Here is a 25,996-nt window from a genome sequence, read left to right on the forward strand (position 1 = left end):
GCCCCGGCGCTCCGCCCGCCCCCGCCCCTCCCGAGGCCGCACCTCCGGAACGCGGCCACCGCCCCAAAAACACGGCCTTGGCACCGGAATCTCCCCCCTCCCGCTCCCGGGGGGCGTGGGGATACTCACACGCCGGAGCGTGGCTGCCAGCCGGGCTGCTGCCGTTGGCAATGAAGCACCGGACACACACGTTCCCGTGGCAACGGCGGGACGCGAGCGAGGCCCCTGCGGCAGCGCCCGGCCAGCCCGGCCTGCGGGCCCGGCCAGCCCCGGGCAGAGCTGACCAAGCGCCGCACCTCGCCGGGGAGTTACTACCCGCTCACTCCTGCCCCGGGACCGGGGAAACGGGCGGCACGGGCGTGGGGGAGATGCCGCTTGGTGACAGCTCAGAGCCCAGTTCAACCAGCTCACTGCCTTGCTGGCGTCTCCTGACCCCCGGCCCGGCTCTCCGCACAGCCTGGCACCCACATGCAAACCGCAAGCCACAGGCTCTGACACTCGGCGCTCCCCACTTTCTGCTTCCCACCAGTTCCAGCACCCTCCGAGCGATGTCAGAGCCTCAAGTGCCTCCTGCCTGCCCCACCGTGCACTGCAAGCAGCTCCTTTAGCAGGAGTACCATTAGGCCATTTTCTCTTTTCCTCCCACTTCCTCTAGCCCAAGCCAGCAGAAAAAGGAACATCCTGAAACTGCATTGAAATCTAAATAGGAGAAAGAGGTGATGTTCAAACCTCACACTGCAGTAAAGCACAAACACTGCACACACTTCCATGAGAAGTGAGTTTAAGGAATTCTGCTCAAAGCCAATCTGGAGAGGACTCACAGGCTTCTTTTGTACCCAGCACATTCTGCTCTCACAGCACCCAACTCACCTTTTTATCAGAGCTGCTCAGTTTGTGTTTCACCTCCTTGGCTTTCTGAATGGCTTTCAGCACTTCCACTGTGTCTGGTTCCTTTTCTGTGGTGATAGTGTTATCCAGACAGACCTAAAAATGTTAAAAACATCCAGAAATACAGAAAACAAGGCAGCTCTGTAACTTATTGTTACTTATGTCATAAATAAATAGTTTGATGCAGATGCTGTGCATGTCTGTAACCGTGTAAACAAGGTAATGACCACGTCAGACCTCATGACTTGAATGCAAACTCAGAAGGGCTTGGGAAGCTCCACACCCCACTGGCACAAGCACCTTCCAACAGGAACACCCTGTTACCCAGTGAAAGCAGGGCAAGCTCTCCCTTAGATCTGAGGAGCACACCCAGCAGCGTATACATGGTTCCATTCCCTACAGATGTACTCCAACCCCCACTAAAAACTCCTCAGGCTTGTAGAGCATTCACACAACTTTCCTTACCAGGCTTTAGAAAGAAAAAGCTGTTCTTACATACCTCTGAAGCCCTGTCCCAAACTGAGCCAGTACTTTGGTCCCATAGTCAGGGATGATGCTCAGTGGGTTGCTGGATAACACCACCTTCTCTAAGCACGGGAGGTTTCCTGTATTTTTTACTTCATCAATCTGAAAGTTTTTCAGTAAAAGGATGAATACACAGATTGGCTAAATGAGAACACCACCACAGTCTAAGCATTTCTTGACTAAATTACATACAAACAGTAACCAGGAAAAAAAATTCTCTCCAGCCACTTTATTTGCACTTTCACCCTCTAACAGAAATCACTTGTGTTCTAAAGCAATCTGACACTAAAATCAGTAGTTACCTGTTTGACTTTGTTGTTGCTCAGATCCAAGTTGACTAAAGAAAAAGTACAGTTTGTTAAGACCACACAGCCTTTCCAGCTGATTTCCTGCTAGATTCAGAGTTTTGATGTTTCCCAGTCTTGTGTGAACACCTTCCAGCGATGTCAGCTTGTTGTAGGATAAGTCCAGGTGAACAAGGTTGTAAAGATGCTACGAGAGCACAGAAAATCCAGGTCACACACCAATTTGCTAAAATTGAACCATATCAAAGGCTTGTCCATTTGCTCATGCTGGATGCTGCCCAGCTGACAAACACAACATGAACTTGCTCATTACACAGGATTAAGCCTGCAGGAAAGGGAACTTCCTCGACTCTATTTTTCCCAAGCCATTGACACAGCCAGCAACGACTGAATTTAGTGAAGAACTACGTGTTGCATGTCAGTGTTGGCAAGTAAGAAATGCACCCTTACGAGGGCTTGATGCTAGGAAGCTATTTGGGCTTAAACTCTTCTCCGCTAGATGAGTGGCAAAATCCTTTAGCAAAAGGATTCTGTGTTGGAAGATCCTGGGCAGGCTGGCAAACATCACCTTCAAAAGCATCCCTTACCTGTAAGTTTTCTACCAGAGACACCCCATTGTGACTCAGGTCCAGGAACTCGATCTTGGGAATTAATTTCTAGAAGGGAAAAGGTGCACATGTTAAATGCGTTTTAGCTTAGAAACCTGGCTGTACTTCCTTCACCAACCAACTAACAACTAACAGGCAAAGGGCAGGAACTCTCCAAGGCACAGACCCTCTTCTCAGCTTTCAGCAGTAAAAAGCGTTCTGCACCCATTCTAGTGCAGCCAGAGTGCAGACTCCTGCTCGTGAGAGAACCAGATTACTCTGATGAGCACGGTCACGTTTGCATTTGAAACCTGGGTTCTCACTGAAGACAAGCAAGTTGCCCCCAGTTTAGCCCCACTAACTACAGATCAAACTCATTAAGAGGCCTTTCCAGCTCAAACAGGCCTGTCTGTATTACACAGAACCCTGGATAAAGATTACAGAACTAAAAATCAGAGTAAGTTGAGCAGTGCATTGATCTCCACATCATTACCTTGTGGAGCTCAAGCACGGACAGTGCAAGGGGAAATCTTTCAGAAGAGAGATACATGAAGAAATTGCAAAATCCCTGCTGAGTCATGTGCCACAGAAGACCAGCCATCCTTTCCCCCCACACACAAATGAAGAAAGATTTCTTACCACTGAATCATCAATTTGAGAGATGCTGTTGTGACTCATATCCAAGGTTGTTAATGTTCTCCAAGTTGGGATAACTGCTGTCACTGGACAGCTTGAAGTTGCATCCTCTGGCTCCCACTGATCAAACTCAGAGGCCTCTGGCACCAGGATTTCCTGTTAAAGACAAGCACCCTAAAAATACGGTACCTGCATCTTCGGTGAAAGCCCATTGTTTCATAAGCAATCCAAATGACCTTATGAAAGAAAGATCCCTAAGCCTTATCATCACCCAGATTAAAGGTCTTAAAGCAGGAGCTGAGTGTGTCAGAATTATTTTAGATCCACAGGGAGGGAGTCCCAAACACTGGCAGCCAACCCAGGCTGGAGAATGGGAAGGAAGAGAGGGACTGTGAAAGGTACGCTCCTCACAGCCTTGCCAAATCACAGCCCAGAGAAGAAGCCACACGCATTCAGCTCTCGAGGAGTAACAGAAGCACATTCCAATCAAAGCATCAGAAACATCCCTGTGAAGGGACACATCTCATCACTTCAAGTCTGTTCTGAGAGGCCAGCAAACCCTTTCTGCTTCCCAGCTTTAAGAGCAGAACCTGCAACAGGCAGGACAGAAAAGGACCAGGGCTCCAAATGGGGATTCCCCCACCACAGGCGCGATTCTCGCACGCGCTTCGAACGCCCATCAGAAACTCCCTCTCACCTTCATCGATGTTGCCGAAAACCGAACACTCATTGTGGCCAGAGCATGTTTGGATGAGGTCAGCCCTTTGAGAAGCTTCCCCCCACAATGACTGAGCTATTGGAAAAACATGACAGTCAGAATGGCAGAACAAACACGGGACACAGCAGAGGCAACTGAAAGCTTCAAGAACGGATTCCCTCCCGGTCCGGAAAGTAGTTACAGCACTGCCTTCAAACCTGGGACTATCAGGTCAGACAGCCCAACATTTGGTAAAGCTACAGCAAGAAATTAGGGGCACAACTACAGAAAAACTAATTCCCAAATATTTCTTTGCACAAAACATCTTCTCTAGGCACTTTCTACCCTCCCTGGGCATTCCCCCAGGTTCAACCGCCCAGGCAGTTGAACAGGGCGCAGTGTTTGACTGTCACCAACCGCAGAGGTGGGTACCTCAAGCTGTGCAGCTCGACCTGCAAACACAGTTACTGCTGTATCCCACCTTCTTTACTGCAAAGAATAAACAACAACTGTCCGGGGGAGGGGAGATGCCCAGCTCAGCAGTTCATACACCAATGAGCTCATTACACAGACTAAGTTTGACATTATAAAAGTCTTTTCGGCAGTTTAATGTGACTCAACCTCTGTCTAGCAAATGGGTCCTTCTCTGGGCACATTGTGCAACAACAACCAGTTCCCAGAGAACTCCTGCTGCCCCTGGAAGCACCTCTCCAGATCACCACTGTTTGGTTTTGGGCAGCAGTTACGATGAGATGAAAATGCAGGTCTGCTGCCAGCCCATCCAGAACTTTTCAGGAACCCACAGGCACAAAAGTCTTCAAAACAAAAACCTTTTTTATTCTCCCCACACTAAGCAAAGCTACTCCTGAAATTATCCATGCTAGACACACTCCCAGCACCAGCCCACTGAAGTTTCCTTCCCACGCTAAGATGTCAGCAAGTCCCTGACTTGGGGACTGCACTGCAGCTCTGAACCAGCACAGCCTCTCCTATCAGTGAGACAGCAGGCATGTCCAACAAAAGGTCCTGAACCCAACAGAAGGGAACACAGGGTAAGGGCTGTGTGACACAACCAGGCATTCCCACTCTGGAAAGATCTGAAAGGGATGAAAGAGGTTTTGAACACTCCCAGTGGAAGCCCTGTGATCCACACTGAGAGCAGAGCAACGAAAAAATGCCACAAATTCTCAAGCCAGAAGCGCTGCACTCAAGTGAACCTTCTCAAGCAAATTCACATCACTTCAGAAATCCCTGCTGCTTCCCAAACAAGAAGTACTTTGTAATAAGAGCTCCCATTAGAACCCATCTGTTGGAGCTTCACAGGGACAGAAAGCCACCCTGGGGTAGCTTCTGCATACACTGGAAATGACACACATCCTTTGGGAAGACATGCACAAGCTCTGCTGAATATTTACATCTGGCATCCGTATTGCCAAGTCCTGAGAAAAACCCCACACTGTTTCCCAAATAAAACACTCCTCCTGAACACTGCATGCCCCAACCCCAGCACCAAAGCAAAGCAATTACCAAGCCTGAGAGACATGCACCAGACCTGGCATTTACAGAGCCCCTCAAATTACAGGCAGTAGCTTAGTTGTACCTCTGTTTGATGAAGAGATTTGAAAATTGACAGGTCAAACGGCAACAGATGCTCCTGAATCTTACTGGTTCCAAAAGGTCCCCCTGTTCCAGTGACCTGGTCATCAACAAGGAAGAACAGTCAGTGTACACAACCCAACCTGTGCTCACTTCAGACAGCTGTGCACGGGCAAGAGCACAAGTACAGCAGCTGGGACAGCCACAGCTCCAACCCCTTTGTCAAACACGGGATGATACAGGAAACTCGCAGATTAACTCTTCAGCAGAGAAAACCCAAACCATCAGTTACACTCCAGCTAAGTGCTCTGAACTTGAGGCACTGAACTTAAGCTGCCACCTGGTGCTTGTATTTTGTAGCACATGGGGCACTCAAATCCCACAGACAAGACTGAGCAAGGCTTCATCCACAGCTGATCAAGCCAGAGTGGCACTCACTAAACCAGCTTCCCTGAAACACCTGGATCCTCCAGGACAGAACTGTCTTCAATTCCAGCCCAGGGGATGAAGTCCAAGGCACTGACAAGATGGATTTGAAGAAAGCATTAGACCATCTCATAAAAAGGCATCTAGTTTTCCCATGTGCCCATAGCATTCTGGCCAGAGCACATGGCACCAGTGCAAAAGGCAGGCGGTTGCAGTTCTGGTTGCTGTGAATAAAATTTTGGGAGAAATCTCTTAAGGTTTGGGGTTCTTTTTGGTCTTACATATATCTTATAAACTCTGAAGGCTCCCACTCACAAGCTTTCAGAAGGGCCAGAAACTCTCAAGTATTTTTCTAAATAATATGCTCTATATAATATTTTTCTAAATCATATGTTCTTCTCCAGCCAGAGAATCCTCTGAACAACAGGTTCTACACACAGAGGATGGCAAAGGCAACTGAAGATCCACAGGAATAACAGTAGAGCTGTGGTTTTGCTTTCTAAACTTTCCAAGCCCTCCAGTGCACCTTCCCCAAACCACTACTTCGTTTCATCTTTGAACATACCACACAGTTACAAGGAAATTCTTCATGTAATAAAAGGGCTGAAAAGACACTGACCTGTAGCAAGCAGTGTTAAAAAAGCTACTCAGCACAAGTCTTTGTAATTCACTGATTTGGTAGAAGAACAAAACATCAAACTGGTTCCAGACAAAAGTTCTCTGAGGCCATTTTACATTTGTTCTGTAATGGCATTTTTCCTGGAAATTCTGGGCCACTCATCTCTAAAACTGATGGTTTTGTTAGTTTGGTTTGGGGGTTTTTAAACTTTCAAATACAGTTAAAGGTGAGAAAGGGGACAGGACTTACACACACATGCATGTATGCATCTGTATGCACTGGCCTAGCCATAGTGTTGTCAAAGAATGCAAGGCTGAAATGAATATTTCCTGCCTCCTTCCTGCCTATCAGCACCCAGTAAGGCTCTGTCACAGAAACCCTAGAGGGCACCGCTGAAGAGATGTCATCACATGGCAGAATCAACGTCTTCCTTAGAGAACTATGTTGAAGGTTGGTAGAATAAGCACCTGTTTAACACCCAGCTCTAAATGCTTACAGGTGTTTACTGCCAGTAAAGATCTTGTGCATTCTAACTAGGCTCCAGAAGCATGCCAAGAATCCCATCACTCTGGCAGAAACACCGCCAGTACTTGTGCAAACATGGCTCACCTTGAAATACTGGAGTCGACAGGTAAAATCTAGAATATGACCTAGATCAGTTTTGGCATCTCCATTAGCACACGTAGGCTTCCCCTGCAGCAACTGTTGAGTGACAGCATATGGCTGCAAGGGTCTGATGTTGAAGACTTCTCCAGCCATTCAGAGCTGCTCTCCTGAAAAACACAGGATGATGGTATCAAACACAACGCTGCCCCAGTTACCAAAGAGTAAATGGTACCTGCAAAACCTAATGTCAGCGATTTCATCTCTGTCATTTATATTCTAAGCTCATGATTAAGGCACCAAAACAATATCTTTTTTGCTTCTAAAGTAGAAGCACTGAATTCAGATAAATTTTCTTTAACACCAGAATAATCCAAGTGTTCAAACAGGCACTCTCTGCATTCAAGCCTTAAGCTCCCAACGCAACTAATGGCAAATTTCCCTCTTAACAGGGCTGGAACCAAAGTTCATTTATATAACATACAAATTGCTAAACTTTGAGATATCCCTAAGTTCAATAGCAGCAGCACCTACCATCTAACAGACAGACCTGACATCCTTTGCTAAGCTGCTGATGTGCAAAGCTGCAGCATCTTCTTGGACAGTCTGACGACTTTCACCACACTACCACCAGAGCAAGCTCCCAGGGCAGGAAATGCATTATCTGGCAACATTTTTACAATCCCATTTCTTTCCAGGAACACTAGGAAACAGCATCCAAAAGCCTCCTCTGACAGCATCCCAAGAGCAAATGTGGATTACAGCAGTCAGAATACATGCACACGTGGAATTAACATCTTCCTCCTCTTCCTTTTAAGGACACCAGTTTGACCTGACAGACAGGAGAGCATCGGCTTTCCTGATAAGCAGAGTTCTCCAAAGAGTAAAACTCCCTTTGGCTTCAGTGGGAGCAAGTCCCAGAGTCCAGCTGCACATCACCACAAGGTTCCACTCACATACAGCGGTCAGACATCAATGATTTTGGCACTAGTGAGGCTACAGGCACTACAGAGTCAGGGAACAGTTCTTCAGGACCTTCCTTAAAGTGTTCCACAATTTGCTGAGTGCCCCCTCTGAAGTGGCTTCACCTAAAGTTAATTTTGTGCCAGAACAATCTGAACCACGCTTCACCTATCACCTCAGCCAGCCAGAATCACAGCACAGCATTCAGCCTCCTGTCCCTCAAAACAAAGCCAGCATGGGTTAATCATTTCACACGCCTCCTGCTCCTGGGGAGCCACTTAGAGATGTTGCAGTAGTGCATTTCATTGTCAGCTGTCAGCCTCAGAAAAGCACATCCTTTCATTAACTGACCAGAAGGTCTCATGTTTCCTGAATTCTGGAAGAACAACATTAAGACAGGTGAAGTGATGCATTCAACACACTCTATCAAGGCTCACTGAAATGACACAAACTTCCTGACTGGTTGCACTAAAACATACCAAGGAATTCATCAATTTCTGATTTATTTCCAAAAGCAGCTGTGCTTCTGTGACAGTTCCTCCTCAAATACAGCTTGGATCAAAGCACAAACAGCAGAAAAAGGTGAAGAGGAAGAACAAGTCTCGGTCTGATGTGAAAGGCTCAGATCTCATGGTCTGGAGATTAAATCTCATAGGTATACACATGCATGCACATGGAGGGAACCATCCCCAGTTAAATTCTTGCAGGTTCTTTACCTTTGTGGAGAGTCCCTGTTCACCATCCTCTATCTTCTCTGCCCTTCTGGACCTACACAGTGCTCATCCCCCTTTCTACACACTGACAGCTCCAGGAGGAAAAGAAAAAGTCTGGAAAATTCTCCCTGTGGGAATTTGTTATTTTTCAATCTAAAGGAGCACAAAGGTCGGTACAGGTATTTCCCATACTTCACAAAAGGCAAATGCTCTGTAGAAGTCCAGAAATAGTTCTGAGCTCTTCCAAGAGCTCTCTCTAAGGCTCACAAGAAGAACAAAAAACTATCTGTGATAGTTTAGGCACACACATCTCATTTTAAGGTAGCTGCAAAGGACAAACAGGCATTACAGATCATCATGAAATGAGTATTTGAGGAGTTTACTTCACTGACAAACCCCTCATGATTCATGACAAGGAAATAAATCCATGGGCCATCTGCAGCACAGTTCAGCTCATCTGATGAGGTGAACATTTCAGACAAGCACATTCTTAGTATAACTGAAACCCCACTCACTGAGGATGAACAGTTTGGAGAAGCAGCTCGAAGCTGCATTCCGAACAAAATTCAACAGTTCTGTTATTGGATAAAGCCAGTTACACTCACCTGGCATGCAGAGATCTGACTGAAACCCAGGCTCTGTGTTCCCTTCATCATCTGGGGGACACAGCAGAATTTTCCTACCTTTATAATCGAAACAAGGTCATGACGTGGAATATTGTAGCCCACAGAAAAGGAGCTCTAGTCCTCTGTCAGACCTACAAGAGGCCTCTGTCTTCGCTCTCTTATATGCACCAATCCCACAGAAATCCATTGTTTGCAGGTGTCTCTGAACAGCAGCTTCTGGGTACTCAATTATTTTCTTTTAAAAGCTTCTATCTGGAAGTTAAGAAACCAAATCTAAGATGACAAAGTATAAGACACTGCAAGGAAGTAAGCACCCCCATATCACTGCATACCCCTGTTCAACACCAAAGCAACAATAAGGTTGTACACTGCTGTCACATCCAACTGCTGCTCTTTGCCAAGCCAGACACAGCTTTCCCCTGGAACACAAAGGCTGCAAAGCACTTGTAGTGTATTTACTGTGGTTATTTCTACACCAGTTTAGTTCCATTAACCTAGGGAATAAGATTAAATAATCCCTACTGGAAATGCTACAAATAAGAATAGACAAGAAAAAAAATAATCACAGAATCCCAGGCAGCTTTGGGCTGGAAAGGACCTTAAAGCCCATCTGGTTCTAACCCCTTGCCATGGGCAGGGACACCCCCCACCAGCCCAGGGTGCCCAAAGCCCCATCCAACCCGGCCTTGAACCCTGCCAGGGATCCAGGGGCAGCCCCAGCTTCTCTGGGCACCCTGTGCCAGGGCCTCATCACTGTCCCTGGGAAGATGATTTTTTTCCCATAATACCCAATTTAACTCTCCCCTCCTCCAGCTTAAGAACATTCTCCCTTGTCCTGTCCCTCCCTGCCCTTGTCACCAGTCCCTCTCCAGCTTCCCTGTAGCCCCTTCAGGGACTGGAAGGCCGCTATAAGGTCTCCCCAGAGCCTTCTCTTCTGCAGGCTGAACCAGCCCAACTCTCTCAGCCTGCCTCCATAGCAGAGGTGCTCCAGCCTTCTCTGGCCTTGCTCCAAGGGCTCCACGCCTGTCTTGTGCTGGGGACCACTGAGCTGGATGCAGCATTGCAGGGGGCGTCACTCCAGATCAGAGGGGCAGAATCCCCTCCCTTGACCTGCTGGTCACACTTCTTGTGAAGCAGCCCAGGGGACAGTTGGCTTTCTGGGCTCTAAGTGCACACTGCCATGGGTGAAAGTTGAGGTTCCTTCCTGTCAGTGTTGCGCTGATCCAGAGCTTAGATATCATACTTTAGCTTGATGGACCTTTCATTCTCAGGAAAGTACTTAACAGGTGACTGAAAATAGGATGCAGGCTCTCTCTTCACAAGCAGTCACATGGGGGTGGAAGTTACACCAAGAGATGTTTTAGTTCAATGCAAGAAATACATTTCTTTACAGTGATTTACTTGACCAACCTTCCCAGGGACGTGTCAGAGTCCTCATAACTGGAGGCTTTAAAGATGCAAAAGGAACATCCATCTCCATGCCAATCTGGTTATGATGATGAGATACTTGGTAGATAGAGGTGAGAGGCTCCCTGAATCAGCCACAAATCAGTAGGCTCAAGCTGGTAAGTACTACTGGGGTGCTGTCACACAGCTTGTGTTTGAGACAGATCAATCATGCCAGTCTGCAAAAGAGCACACAGACACATCCTCTGAGCCCTTACAATATGCTTGAGTGGAAGAGAACTGTATGCTTCAAGGTTGTAGAAGACACAGGCAAGGCATGTTACATGGGATCGTTGAGGATGGGCCTAGGAGAGCTTCATGGAATTAAAGAGATAAAACTAGGGAGAAATAGGAAGACCTGTCAGAATTTAATTTATTATTTAGTATTATTTCTACCTTTATTCCAAATGAAGTAAAAGAACAGCACAAAGCACAAGGAATAAAGTAAAAGCAACAAGGTTTCCACAGCTAGTTTAAGACAGAGTGCGTTATGAGTTCTGCCCCCTGCCAAGAAACCAAAATTATATATTGATGTACACATCCTTGCTTTTGCAGGAGTAGGATTCTGATGAGCATAAAACATCAGTAGCAGTGAACTGTGTAGGCAGGATGACAGTGTGTCATTTTTGAATTCTTGGTAAACAACTACAGATGCTGACCTCTTGTATACATGAAAATAAATCCCCGTGTCTAAGGTATAGAGGAATCCTTCCTGTGGAAGCAGAACTGGTCTCATCACGTAATAACATCAATATTTTGAAAAAGTTAAATTACTTTTTGATTTACAAGATGAGAGGCCAAAAAGGAATCTCACAAACCGTTACTTTTTCAGAAGCTATAGCTCAGAAATAGTCAAGTGGAATGTTTTTTTAATTTGTATTAATTCCACATTGAATCCTGTACATCCAATTTTAGCCTAGCACATTTTTACAGCTGAATGTACAGCTGGGACCTCTGGAAATAAGAGCTTTTATTATGGAAATGCTGGCATAGTTTTAGCTAGGGTCGGCACACGTAGCCTACTGTAATGTGCTTTAAAACTTGAGATGGAGACCAGAAGTCTGAGGCTTAACAGTAGCAAACCCTGTATGCCTGAAACACAAGCCTCCCCAAAAATGTCATGCAAGACTGCTGCTCCTGGCATAACTCTCATTGAGTTAAAAGGTCAAAATGAACCTCATTGTGCTTGTTTAAAAAGTAGACGGTAACAGGAAATGTCTTGATTTGCAGATACAAATAAAAATTTTCAGAATGAGAAGATGTTGAAGAGCATAACAAGTCACACCTGGGTACATATGAAACTATGTGATTGGTGAAAGAAAATTTAGTTGTGTTAAAATGGGTAAATGCTAATATTTTGAAACTGCTGATTTGGTTACTGACCAAAGATTCCTCAGCCAAAAAAAAAAAAAAAAAAAAAAAAAGAGTAGTGGAATGTCAAAGCACTTTAATTTATTTGTCTGCATAATTTTATACTAACAGGTGAGACAGTCTGGTCAGGATGAGACGATGGACTGATACTGCAGCAAATGATCTGAGAAAATGAGTTCTCTTTGGCAAGGTTCATAAGGCAGTTGTAGAAATGCCTGATCATCTCATTAATGTGGGTTTAAAACGAGAGTTCAGGATTACGAGTATAAAAAGTGTTGATTATCAGATAAATGGAGTCAGATGGACAATGACGTCCCTTCTCATTTTTACTGTGTTTAATGGCAAGTGACTTTGCACACATTTTCTACATATGAATACAGTCCTTTCATTTTCTATCCTTTCTTATTTCTCACTTTATTCCTTATCTTCCTATTTTTCATTCACCTTCTCCTACGCTTCTCAGCTCAATGCAGCTGTTCATTATGTCTCCCTCCCCCGGTCATTTCACACAGGATAAATTGACACTCTGAGCTCTGCGTTAGTCTGCCATCTCCAGATGCACAAACGCTTGCCTAGCTGGGGCTGGGTAACTAGTAACACACTAGTGCTGGTGTGGACGTGGTCTAAATATAGGAGGATAATCCTTGATCTCTCCCACAGCTGTTACTGGAGGAGAAATGCATTTTCTTGCAATTCTGATGATGGTGGTTTCAAGTGATTACTGCACAGAGCTGTGGAGTGTCTGTTTCCAACTCAGGCATTTGAATAAAGGAATAATGAGAATAAATGCAGAATAGATTTTGGGGAATGCTTTCATGTATACTAAGCGAGGTGTTTGGTCTGAGAAACCTGTCACCCATCCTAAATGTCCACATGGACATCACCTAAACTTCATTAATTTATCTTTACCTTTTTTCTATCCAAGTTTTATCCAATTCTTTAAGACATTTATGATTTCCATGCAGGGAAATTCAGGTCCTTTGGATTGTCCCAATGCTTCCCTTCTTTTATCTCTCTCTTTGCTCTTTCTTGTTTTAGTTGCTTGTTTATTCATTCCTTCCTTTCTTAGCTATGTAGAAAAAAGTAGTTCAGCTTTTATCCACAAAATAAAATTTCAGATGTAAGGGTACAAACGATTGTTACCAATTTCTTGCTAATAATAGAATCAGAATTCCATGGTTCATTAGAACCATGGAAAAAGAAGTTGTCCAGAATATCAAAATGATTGAGCAGTTCTTTTTATGGCATAGAAGATTTTCTGTATTTATTGTGGTCTGATATGTGTCTTCCTAAAAAACACATTTTGAATGAACTCATGACCTGCACTATTCAATGTTTTTGGCCTAACAGTGTGAATCTCTTCTGGTTTATTCTCCTCTCCTTAAATCTGAAACAAACCACGGCTGAATAATTGAACAGGGCTCTAATCAACCTGATTGACTTGAGATGTCCCTGCTCATTGCAGAGGGATTAGACCAGATGATATTCAGAGGTCACTTCCAACCCGAACTATTCTATGATTCATCAGTTGTGATCCTACTTTGGATTTCTTTCTATCAGCTTTTGTAGTGTTTTCTTCTCCTAATTCCTAATTATTGAAGAAACTTTAAATTTCTACCTAATTTTCTGAAATTATTTAGGAATATGATTTCTCAAAACATTCTTAGAGAAAAATAATCTGTAATTACTCAGCATTGTTTCTGTCTCTGTAAACTAAAGGTGCTGATGACTTTTTATCTTTTCCTCATCAAACTTATCTTCAGAGAGCAAATCACTAGAAGGCAGATGAAGTCAAAAACTCAAAAGTCATCAGTAGGCCTGACAACAGCCACAGCTCTGTCAACATTAGCTGTACTGCATGTAGAAGATTAATGCTGTACCACAGAGAACTTTTGGGTCCTCTGCACATGTTCATCCCATAGGGAGTACAGTATTAATTGGAACAGCAGTTGATAACCTTCATTTTCCTGGTACAATCTGTGATATAAAAATTCTACAGTTCTGTAGTTAAATTTCCCATTTTTCAAATCCCTGTCCTGGTTTCAGTCAGGATGGAGTTCACTTCATTTGTAGCAGCGGATGGAATGCTGTGTTTGAGAGTTAAAATGAAAACAGTGCTGATAACACCCTGATGTTTTTAGTTGCGGTCAAGCAGTCAAGGACTTTCTCAGCTCTTCATATTTCTCTATTAATGAGGAAGGAGGGGACAAAGCCAGGACAGGTGCCCCAAATTGGCCAAAGAGAGTATTCCATGACAATTACGTCCTGCTCAGTATAAAGGGGGGCTGATGGGAGGAGGAGCGGGGCGGCTCCAGGATGCGCGGTTTTGGGGGGATGATCAGGTTCCGGGACGGCTCTGGGTGGCACGGCCTGAGCTGTGGGTTGGGTGAGACACTGCATTGGGTATCAACAGCTTCATATAATTTTGCTCTAAAGTCCTGTTAGCTTTCTAATATTGTACCTTTCTGCTATTCTAGTAAACTCTCCTTATCCCAACCCACGGGCTTTTGGTTTCTTGGTTTTGGGTTGTTATTTGCCCCTTCCTTCTCCCTTCCCTTTCCTCACCCCCGCCACACACCTCTCCCCCTCCTCTTTTCCTTTAAAGAGCAGGCAGCTGCGTGGATCTCAGCTCTCAGCCGGGGTGAAACCACGACAATCCCTTCATCAGAACCACAGTTTCTGCTCTGAATTGATCAGTTTTGATTGGTTATCATCAACAATGTAGAGATTTCTGCTTGCTCACAGTAGTTTACACCAACACATATAAGTATATATATGTTCTTCAGGCCTTGTTAACATGTCATTTAGAACTCACAAATATGCGTAATGTATTGCAGACATCATTTATGTTCAAATCTTAATCTTAAAGAAGTATAGATTTGCTTAATATTTTAAAATATCATGTATTATACACTGAATTTTACCTATGTTTTCCCAGTTTCAAAGTGTAGCACCTGTTGTAGGTACACTGTGGACTTGGAGGAGATACTGTTTTGAAAGGCTGTAGCAGATGAGCCTTCCTATGGGAGCATTTACACTCCCTTTTTGATCACTGCTTCCCAGAAACTTCTAGAAACTACAAAATGTATTTTAAAACTAAATCATTAGAAAATACTGATGTAAAACTGAAGGTCATAGTTGTGTACAAATTACTGATAATGAAATCATCAAGTGTGCAGATTCGATGTTCAACAGTGGTAGTTGAACCACAGTGAGCTCTAGAAGTAAAATAATGCACATTAAAGTGTTTGAATCAGCATGAACAAAAAATGGATGGTCACTCTGGTACCCCTTAGCATAGATTCTCACTAGGCAATAGGTCAGCAGTAAAACAATTCCCAAGAAACCTCAACTTTCTAAATCAGAACTTTTTAGCTAAGTGTATAAGATTAGTACAAGTTATACAGGTTTGCAAATAATGGATATGGGAAATTTATCATGTTTATATTATATCTGAGGAGAGGTGGACCAGCATAAATGTCATGAAGAATATATTCTGAAGTGAGAAATATTTTAAAATAGTGGATTTTTATACACACAGCATGAAAATAAGTAAAATGGTATGAAACCAAATTTTATATATCTTGTTGTACAATGAGCCAGTAAAATCAATGGTATTTGGCAAATATGTGTGTATGTGTGCATGTGATTGGCTTAAATATATGTTCAGGTATTTGGGTGAGAAGCCTCATTTGTGCTTGCCAAAAGCTACATAAATCCCAGCTCAGGTACAAGATGAAGATGGTGGAGCCAGTTTTTCCAAGCCAGAGAAGTTGGGTGCTTATTTTAGCCTGGAATGACTTCAAAAGTGACACTGCATCAGTACTAAAAGAATGCTAAAGCAATATAGCTAGAGTCAGCATCTCGTCTTGGTTATTCCCAGTTGAAAAGTGCACTGATAACAAAGAAAGGGAAAGTTACTTACCAATAACCAATTTCTTTTGAGCTATCTTGTACGCATATCTTGCTTTGCAAGTGATCATTTACTAAGGCTCTTGAAGTCAAGGACTTTCCCCCCCCCACCTTCTTTTGCACTATCTAGAGAGATTACATGTGGGAAAAGTAAGGGAGGATTCTGCAGCTGCGGAACTACACAGTGTAGCAAGCGACCAAGATCTGATAGCCTTGATTGGGCGAAAGCCGTGGGAGACATGAAGGTCGGAACGTCTTGAAACCTTGGGAGGCGAGAGACATTCCATTGTGCTGACAGTGTAACTGCAGCTGCAGTCTGAAGATAACCTCTAACCCAGACGACATCAGTAACCTGTGAAAAGCCTTTTGTTGATTCTGTGTTAGCCAATCAATGCAGAACTCACTAAGCTTAAACGCATCTAGAAAGTATATAAACTGCTGTGTGTGTGTAATAAACTGATCACTTGCTTACATTAAGCGGTGTCCCGTCTCTCTGTTGCGGCAAATGGTGACCCCGACGTGATTCGATCCAAAACGGACCGGACGACTCGGCATCCGAAGAATCGGAAAAACTGCCTATTGGGCAGCCGGTCACAACTCCCGCAGAACTACAGACAAGCTGCTGAAACGGAAGCAGAAGCCGGCCGGCGAACAATCCCTCGAGGAAAAGAGGTGAGCTGCGGGTAATCAGGATGGGAGGTCAAGTTTCGACCCCCGTAGAAAGAGACGTATATGAACTTATGAAAGCTTTATTAGCTAAACATGATAAGACTATTTCGGGTCATGATCTTAGATGTACCTTGAAGTGGGTCCAAGTTAAAATTCCCACCGTTACTGCATCAAATATTTTTACAACGGACATATGGGACTCCGTGGGTGTTAAACTTTGGGACGGAGCCACAAAGGGCGACCCCCAGGCACAAAAACTGCTCCCTTGGTGGAGAATTATATTTGAAACTTTAAAAGAACAAGAGCGCTCTAACAGAGCAAATAAATCGCCTGGAAAAGACCCTGACGGGGACGACTCCCCTGTCCTTCTTTCAGCCCCACCGGAACTGCCTCCCTCCCCTGAAACCGATCCTTCATTAGTGCCAAAGCCATCCTCAAACAAAAGGGTGTTAGCAAATTACCCTCCTGAAGACGACCCCTTTGATCCTGGTCCTTCAGACCCGGAGGATGAACCTGATTTATTCCCCCCTGACCCTCACAACGTATGGACCAAAATTAAACGGCAAGCGTTACGGGAAGGGGATTTGGAAATGGCACAAAAAATCGTGGCACCGGTCATATATCAAGGGCACGGGCGCGGGGCTCAGTGGGAACCTTTGTCTTTTTCTGTGATTAAGGAATTGCGTCGTACGGCTACGGAGTACGGTTTATCTTCTCCCTACTTTGTTACTATGCTATCGTCTGTTTTCGATACTTATACTATGACACCCCATGATCTTAAAGCTCTCGCACAATTACTGTGTACACCCACACAATATACCTTGTGGGAATCTCAATGGAGACAGGGGTTACAGACCCTCCTGATTAGCTATGTAGGACATAATGATCCCAGTATGGCTGCATTGACTTTGGAGCATTTAACGGGGACGGGGCAGTACGCCGACCCCGTAGCTCAAGCCAGAGATATCCCGAGGGAAGCTCTGAGAGCTGTACGCGAGGAAGCAAAAAAGGCACTCTTAAAGACCCCTGATACTCAAAAACCACAAAAAGCCTTTACTGCTATAATACAGGAACCTCGCGAGTCTTATATGCAATTTATAGATAGACTGAGACTGGCATTAGAAAAACAGATTGACAATACAGAAGCGAGAGAAATATTACTTTTAAAACTGGCTGTAGAGAATGCTAATGCGGACTGTAAGCGAGTCTTACAGGCTTTACCAAACAGGAATCCTACTCTAATTGAAATGATTGAGGCATGCAACCGCATAGGGACGATGGAGCATAAATATGAGGCTATGGTCGCCGCCTTTGCCGCTATGGGACCCTCTCCCACCTGCTTTAACTGCGGAAAGCCCGGGCACCTTAAGAAAAGCTGCCTGATAAAGCCACAGACACAAGCCCCAGGCCCCTGTCCTAGATGCCAGAAAGGGCGACATTATGCAAAACGATGCCGCTCGAAATATAATGCCCAGGGGCAGCTCCTTCAGGGAAACAAGTCGCGGAGCGCGATTCCGCGGCGCGTGCAGAAACAAATCCCGCAATTCGCAGCTACACCACAGGGGGGAGTCCAAACACAGCCAATGCCACAGGTCTATGCCCAGCAACCTCAGGCTGTGCCGGAATGGACTTGGCAACCGCCCACACAGTAACATTACTCGATTCCACGGTCCACCTGCTGCCCACCACTAGTGACAGCGCTAATTTGGGAAAACAAAGTGCCCTGATCGTTGGTAGGTCTTCTACCACGCTTACAGGACTTTTTGTGCTCCCTGGAGTGGTGGACGCAGATGCAGTGGGCAATATTGCAATAATGGCTTGGACTCCTTCTCCCCCTTGTACTATTCCAGCAGATAGCCGGATTGCTCAGTTGGTACCCTTTTTGGGACCACAAAAAGACCCTGCCACAGCCGAACTATTACCTGTTAGGACGGGCAACTTTGGGTCTACAGGCACCCCCTCAATTTATTGGGCACAGAACATATCTCATCAGCGCCCCACTTGCAGAGCTATTCTGATTCAGTCTGAACAAAGATATCCTTTACAAGGCATTTTGAATACGGGAGCTGATGTTACAGTCATCTCGCAGGCAAAATGGCCTCCACATTGGCCTTTGACTTCTACCCCTCAGGCCCTTGCAGGGGTGGGAGGAACCGGCACAAGTCGGCAAAGCCTCCACTCCGTCACTATTGAAGGCCCAGAGGGACACATAGCCACAGTTAAGCCCTTTGTCTTACCAATACCAATGGTTTTATGGGGACGGGATGTACTAACACAATGGGGAATGACATTGAAAACACATTTTTAGGGGGGGCCATTGAGGAGCGCGACACTCTAAAAATCACATGGAAAACAGATACCCCTATTTGGGTGGATCAATGGCCCCTTCCTATTGAGAAATTGCGCGCTTTAAATAACCTAGTAGAGGAACAATTCCAAAAGGGTCATATCGTACCCTCTGTCAGTCCCTGGAATTCTCCTGTTTTTGTTATCAAAAAACCAAATGGCAAGTGGCGCCTCCTGCATGATCTTAGAAAAATTAATGATGCTATGGAAGATATGGGACCCCTCCAACCGGGGCTCCCCTCACCAACCATGTTACCTCGAGATTGGCATCTTACAGTGATTGATTTAAAAGATTGTTTCTTTAACATACCTTTGCACCCTCAGGATGCACCTAAATTTGCCTTTTCAGTTCCAAGCATCAATGTGCAAGAGCCTTTACGCAGATTCCATTGGGTAGTGCTGCCGCAAGGAATGAAAAATAGTCCAACAATTTGCCAATGGTACTTAGCAAAAATTTTAAGCCCAATACGGAAGTCCATGCCTGCAATTTTAATTTACCATTATATGGACGACATTCTTGTGGCTGCATTCCATAAAGAGGACATGCAGAACGCCGTAGCCCTTGTCATTCAAGCTGTAAATGCAGCTGGATTCTGTATTGCTTCTGAAAAGGTTCAATCAATATCCCCATGGAAGTATTTGGGCTGGCTAATACGATCAAAAACTGTAGCACCCCAACCACTTACCCTAAACACAAAAATTACTACTTTGAATGATGTGCAAAAACTCCTGGGAACCATAAACTGGGTTCGTCCACTATTGGGAATCACAAACTCTGATCTTGAGCCTCTTTTTAACCTCTTGAAAGGAGACACTAACATTCGTGCTCCAAGAACATTAGATAAACCCTCTCAGAAGGCTATTGCGAAAGTGATTGAGGCTATTGAGTCTAGACAGGCACACCGTTGTGACTTAAACCTTCCTTTCTATTTAGCAATTTTAAATCCTGCACGACAGCCATACGCCCTCATTTTCCAATGGGATATTACAGAAAAAGACCCATTGTTAATCATTGAATGGATATTTTTATCACACCAACCTGCAAAAACTATACTTACGCAGCATGAGATGTTTGCCTCTTTGATTGTTAAAGCACGCCACCGACTACTAGCCTTGGCAGGAATTGACTTTGTACATATATACCTACCAGTAGTCAAGGCTTACCTTTCGTGGCTATACCACCGGTCAGACGTCTTTGCGATGGCCCTCGCAGACTACTCTGGACAAATCTCATCTCACCTACCAGCTCATAAACTCTTACACCTTAACTTTCAACTCTCACAGAAACCAAAGCGAAGTGAGACACCTCTGGAAGCTTTCACAGTATTTACGGATGGGTCCGGGAAAACTCATAAATCTGTCATTATCTGGTGGGACCAACAGACCCAAAACTGGAACTCAGACATTTCTCTAGTACCGGGCTCACCACAAATTGTAGAACTTGCAGCAGTTGTACATGTTTTTCGTAAATGGTCAGAACCACTTAACATAATTACTGATTCTGCCTATGTTGCCGGAATAGTTCAACGCGCAGAAGCCGCTGTTTTGAAAGATGTTTCTAACTCTCTTTTATTTGATCTGTTACAGGAACTTATTGCCTTGTTGGATTCTAGGATAACTCCTTATTTTATTATGCATGTCCGCTCCCATACCACCTTGCCAGGCTATATAGCTGAAGGAAATAGACAAGCTGACCTATTAACCCTTACTGCACAAATTCTCCCAGACCTCTTTGCTCAAGCAAGGCTTAGCCATTCCTTTTTCCACCAGAATGCTGGAGCATTAAAACGCTCCTTCAACCTCACCACACAACAGGCTACAGAAATTATCGCCACATGTCCTGATTGCCAACGAGTATCTTTCCCATCAGTCGCGGGTGGAATTAACCCCTGAGGACTGCAAGCCTTACAGTTATGGCAAACTGATGTCACACACTATCCAGAATTTGGAAAACAGAAATATATACATGTCTCAATAGACACCTTTTCAGGAGCCTTATATGCATCCTGTCATATGGGAGAGAAGGCTCGTGATGCTAAACGCCACTTTTTACAAGCCTTTGCCACTTTAGGCATACCCCAAAAGATAAAAACAGACAATGGACCTGCATATATTTCTGCTACCCTAAAAACCTTTTTCAATACCTGGGGCATTACACACATTACAGGAATACCTCATTCCCCTACCGGTCAATCCCTTATTGAGCGCTCCCACCAGTCTTTAAAAAATATTTTACAAAAACAAAAAGGGGGAATGAGGCAGGCAACCCCAGGAGAAAGATTACAGAAAGCATTATATGTTTTTAATTTTTTAAATTGTTCCTTGATGGACCAAAATCCCCCTATTGTTAGACATTTTAATATGAGCCAAGAATTCACAGAATCAAAAAAGGCACCAGTTTTGATAAGAGACCTAGAAACAGGACAAATTTTAGGCCCTTATCCGCTTGTCACTTGGGGAAGGGGTTATGCTTGTGTTTCCACAGAACGTGGTCCGCGGTGGATCCCAGCGAGGAACGTTAAACCCTTTAGAGAACCACTGACGACGACCCCAGCTGAAGAGCCGGACGCGGATGTTCCGCCACCTACCTGAAGACTACTATCATGATACTCTTTTTGTTCTTGTTTGGGGCCGCGGTGAAAGCAAATCCTTTTCCTTCATTTTTCCCTAAGGTTAACATATGGGTTACACTGGCCAACCTAACAGATCAAGATACTCTTTGTCTGGCCACTGCCTCCCCAGAGAATCCTTTCTCTACCTGTCTGGTAGGATTGCCACTTGATAATTGGACAAGATTGTGCGATCCAGTCCATCGATCCCTGATGACTAATCCCACAGACAATTGGGATGGGTGGACACCATATAGGCCACAACTTAGCTTAGAACCCCAAGAGATTGAACTATTAGGATCAGTAAAAATGGATTTTTGTGTCAAGTTCAATTATACAGGAAAGAATCAATCGCGGGTATGGGACGTATCCCCTGTGCATTCCATATTTCGTAATGAAACAGCTTGGTGTAATTATACATCACGCATCATATCACGGTCTGCAAATGTGCCTGTAGCATTGCCACCTGGCATATTCTTTATCTGTGGGGACCGGGCCTGGCCAAGCATACCCTCACACATTAAAGGAGGTCCTTGTAGTTTGGGACGCCTTTCACTCCTTACCCCCACAGAACTCACTTTAGGAAACAACGAGCTACGCATGCATTTACTTCTGAGTGTGATGATAGAGTAGATTTTTGGAACTTTGGACAACGCTTTACGGCCTCATTCCTTGCCCCTGGTGTCGCGTCTGCAAAGGCACTAGGCACCTTGGACAAACTGGGATGCTGGCTAGCAAAGCAGACCAATGCTACTAGTAAAGCGCTTTCTGGTCTTTCACTTGATGTAGATAGTGTACGACATGCTACTTTACAAAATCGTGCCGCTATAGATTTTTTGCTTTTAGCTCAAGGACATGGCTGTGAGGATTTTGAGGGCATGTGTTGCATGAATCTTTCAGACCACTCGGAATCAATACACGCCAGCATACAACAACTTAAAAACGGAGTTATGAACCTCCAAGAAGATGATAGATGGGACTGGCTAGACCAGCTATTTTCTAGCTGGGGTCTCACAGGGTGGATAAAAAGCTTAATCAAAACAATGCTATATGTAGTGCTTGTTATTTTGTTGTTTTTAATATGTTTGCCGTGTTTTTTACAGTGCGTACAGACAATGATTTCTAACTCTATTCACAAGGTTCTTATTGTTCAACAGAACGGGGGAGATGTGGGAAAAGTAAGGGAGGATTCTGCAGCTGCGGAACTACACAGTGTAGCAAGTGACCAAGATCTGATAGCCTTGATTGGGCGAAAGCCGTGGGAGACATGAAGGTCGGAACGTCTTGAAACCTTGGGAGGCGAGAGACATTCCATTGTGCTGACAGTGTAACTGCAGCTGCAGTCTGAAGATAACCTCTAACCCAGACGACATCAGTAACCTGTGAAAAGCCTTTTGTTGATTCTGTGTTAGCCAATCAATGCAGAACTCACTAAGCTTAAACGCATCTAGAAAGTATATAAACTGCTGTGTGTGTGTAATAAACTGATCACTTGCTTACATTAAGCGGTGTCCCGTCTCTCTGTTGCGGCAGTTTTTAAACTTGGTTTCTCATCATGCAGTTGACATCTCTATTTCTCAGCAAGCTTCTACCCTTTCCAATTCACAGGTAGACTTATTAAGTGATGTTCAGATCAGAACAGCTTCTATCAAGGGCTGCATTCATTAACTACCGGATGTCTGGAGATACCTCTGTCAGTAGTCCTGAGTATGCCTTTTCCATTTGACCACACACACAGAGCTGTACTTTTAGGGAAATGCTTTCAAGACAAAATATTTGTAAAGAATATTTGGTTTTCTTCTTCCTGCCCCTGAGCTAAACACTCTCAGAAGCTGTTAAAAAAAAATGTGAGCACTCTAACTTAATTCTAATCAACTTCAAATGCAAATGACTGAGGCTGCAGACTTTCTCAAGCAGAAAGCACAGAAAATTGCTACTAAAATCCCCACTGCTCTTTCAGCAATACCACCGAATGGAAAGGAATAAATTGCATGGACGTTAAATACACTTTGCAGAATAATGTTTATTTACACACTTCAGTGGTCTCTAGAGGATTTAGAGTTTTTACTTGTGTAATTAACCTACTGACCTCATGCAAAAAAAAAAGTACACAAACAATATGTATCTCTTACTAGTTAGCTATTTCAATGAACATGAATATTGATTTCATTGTTTCAAATGCTGCACAAAGAGTTTTCAAACTAAAGGAAAAAAAAAAACCTAAAGAGATGTGACTGGTAGCCAGGAAATCCTTCTTTATGGTCCTCCCATTCACTACCTCCTTCTTCAGTTTTTAATGAAACTGATTTTGCCACATTTTGGCGACCACAAATGCATAAATATATGAGTGAAACAACAATAATTTATTAATAAAGCTAAATCATCAACACAGATTTGGAGCATCTAAAATATGGGGATGGCAGTCTTCACATCAGCTCCATTCCTTTGAAGCTTTCAGGTTAATTGGAGAACTAACCTTCAAGATTACACTAGTAATTTTATAGCTGTAGTCACAATATGCTTAAACATTGATTTTTATAATCCTTCATCAAGAAGGGAGTAAAATAACAGAAATGTTGGCTAATTAGGACACACTTTCCACACATTTTTGTACAGGACAGTTGATATTTTTCACAGCTTTTACTGAATGTTTAGATGTTGGATGATTCTGAAACAGGCCTGTGGATGAACAGAACAATGAAGTTGTTGACAGCTTTGGCTTCTTGTTTGCTATACTGTTGTGTCCTGGTTGCAGGTTAACTCCTTGTTAGCATGGACACCTGCTAATGCTTGTGCAGTTTTCTGGGTGTCTCTTCTGGGGCACAGCTGGGTTTCTACTTTCTGACACGGTAAAAAAATATCTCTCTGCCTCTGTAAGGCCAGAAATCATCATCCAAAACTGTACTGACACATGAAGTTAAGAAAAGACACTCGTGCTCCTATCCTATGAATGGATGTACCATTTCTGGAATGTCTGGTTATCTTGGATTGAGATAAATTTAGTATTTCTGATATATATGTACTCTCATATAGCCCTAGTGCAAAAAAAGTTCAAGTACATTATGTGATGACAGATGCACCCTCATTGTCAATTGACTACTTCACAGGTATTTGTGGCTCTAGGTTTGAAAAAATTGTCCTGGCCCTTAACTAATATAACAGTTTAGCATAATAGTTCTCTAAGATTTTTTTTTCCATGTGGACTGCAATTACCTAAAAAGTACTATCTCAGGGATCCCCTGTTCTCTTGTTAATAACATTTCTCTAAATTACTTGCAAAACCTGCTTACATAGGAGAAAAAAAAAAAAAGGGAAACAATTTTATTCTCCTTTTTTTTTCGCTCCTGCTTAATCCCATGTAGAATCAAATACTAAGGCATTGGAGAAATTAACCTTTTAGCCCAACTTTGCAGCAGAATTTTGCACCTAAAGAAACAGAAGCATGCTTATGTGACTGGTCATGGTAGTTTGAAGATGGTGATACCAATGATATGGATATTTTTAAAAAGTCTTTAATAGTATTTTTTTCATACATTAAAAAAATAAAGCTTGAACAATCTTGAAAATTAAGTATGATCCAATCACTAGCAATGGTTTTGTGTGATGATGCTCCTTTGGTTTTTTCCCCCCATGGTTTGAAATCTTTGCAATAAATCTGAGCAGCCTCTTGAAATCCCTATGCCTGCCTTGTAACAGTGAAGCTGCAGTCGGCCCATTAGTCATCCTGAGTGGGGTAAAAGCTGAATTATACTTCCCTGAAATATCTATGAGGGAAACATCATGGTTCAGGGATGCTTGTGGGATTGGTGTATTAACAGATTCCTGTAATGATAATTCTCTTTCTGGGAAGAGTGGGAATTCCTATGGCTGTAGAGGCAACAAAGCTATTCTTAGCCCTTGGCAATCTCTCATTAGCTACAGGTATCTACTGCCTAAAGTGATGGACAGGAGGAGGTGGCTAACACCCCCCTGCCCCTTTGCCATCACTCCCATATTAATAGGGGTCAGATTGAACTGTACCATATAGCATATCTGACCTGTGGAACAGCCCTGGTAAGTGCTGGTTTTGGAGAAAATTGTGACATGCTTCAGCTACCAGAAGTAAAACTGCAAAATTTGATTCCTAGCTCATTTAGAAACTTTTCCTAGCTTTGGCAAGTTTGCTGTTGTTCTCTTAACTGGGAAATGAGACTAGTGTGGTACTAAGAATATGATTTTTTTTTTTAATATTCTGTAATGAAAAATCTACTCAAAATATATGGATTAATATTAATTCATGCATCTTTATGTATGTATCAACATATTTCAAATAAATAAAATTAGGAAAAAACCCACTGGACTGGTTGCAGCAGCTTTTCAGGATGTGTATTTGCTTTAAGTATGGCAGGCATTGTTTTCTCCTGAGAATTTTAAACAGATTTGAAATAACTAGACCTCTGGAAATTATCTTTCAGAGTAT

The 25,996-nt window shown here is 43.7% G+C and overlaps 1 pseudogene across 1 annotated transcript in view; it reads left to right on the top strand.

Annotated features, from left to right (window-relative positions):
- Nucleotides 1–25,996, top strand: part of LOC311195307 (nischarin-like) — a 441,558-nt pseudogene that overhangs the window by 364,150 nt on the left and 51,412 nt on the right. The gene's annotated exons all lie outside the window — the stretch shown is intronic.

Source organism: Gallinula chloropus, assembly GCF_964237585.1.
Source record: "Gallinula chloropus genome assembly, chromosome: 10".
NCBI lineage: Eukaryota > Metazoa > Chordata > Aves > Gruiformes > Rallidae > Gallinula > Gallinula chloropus.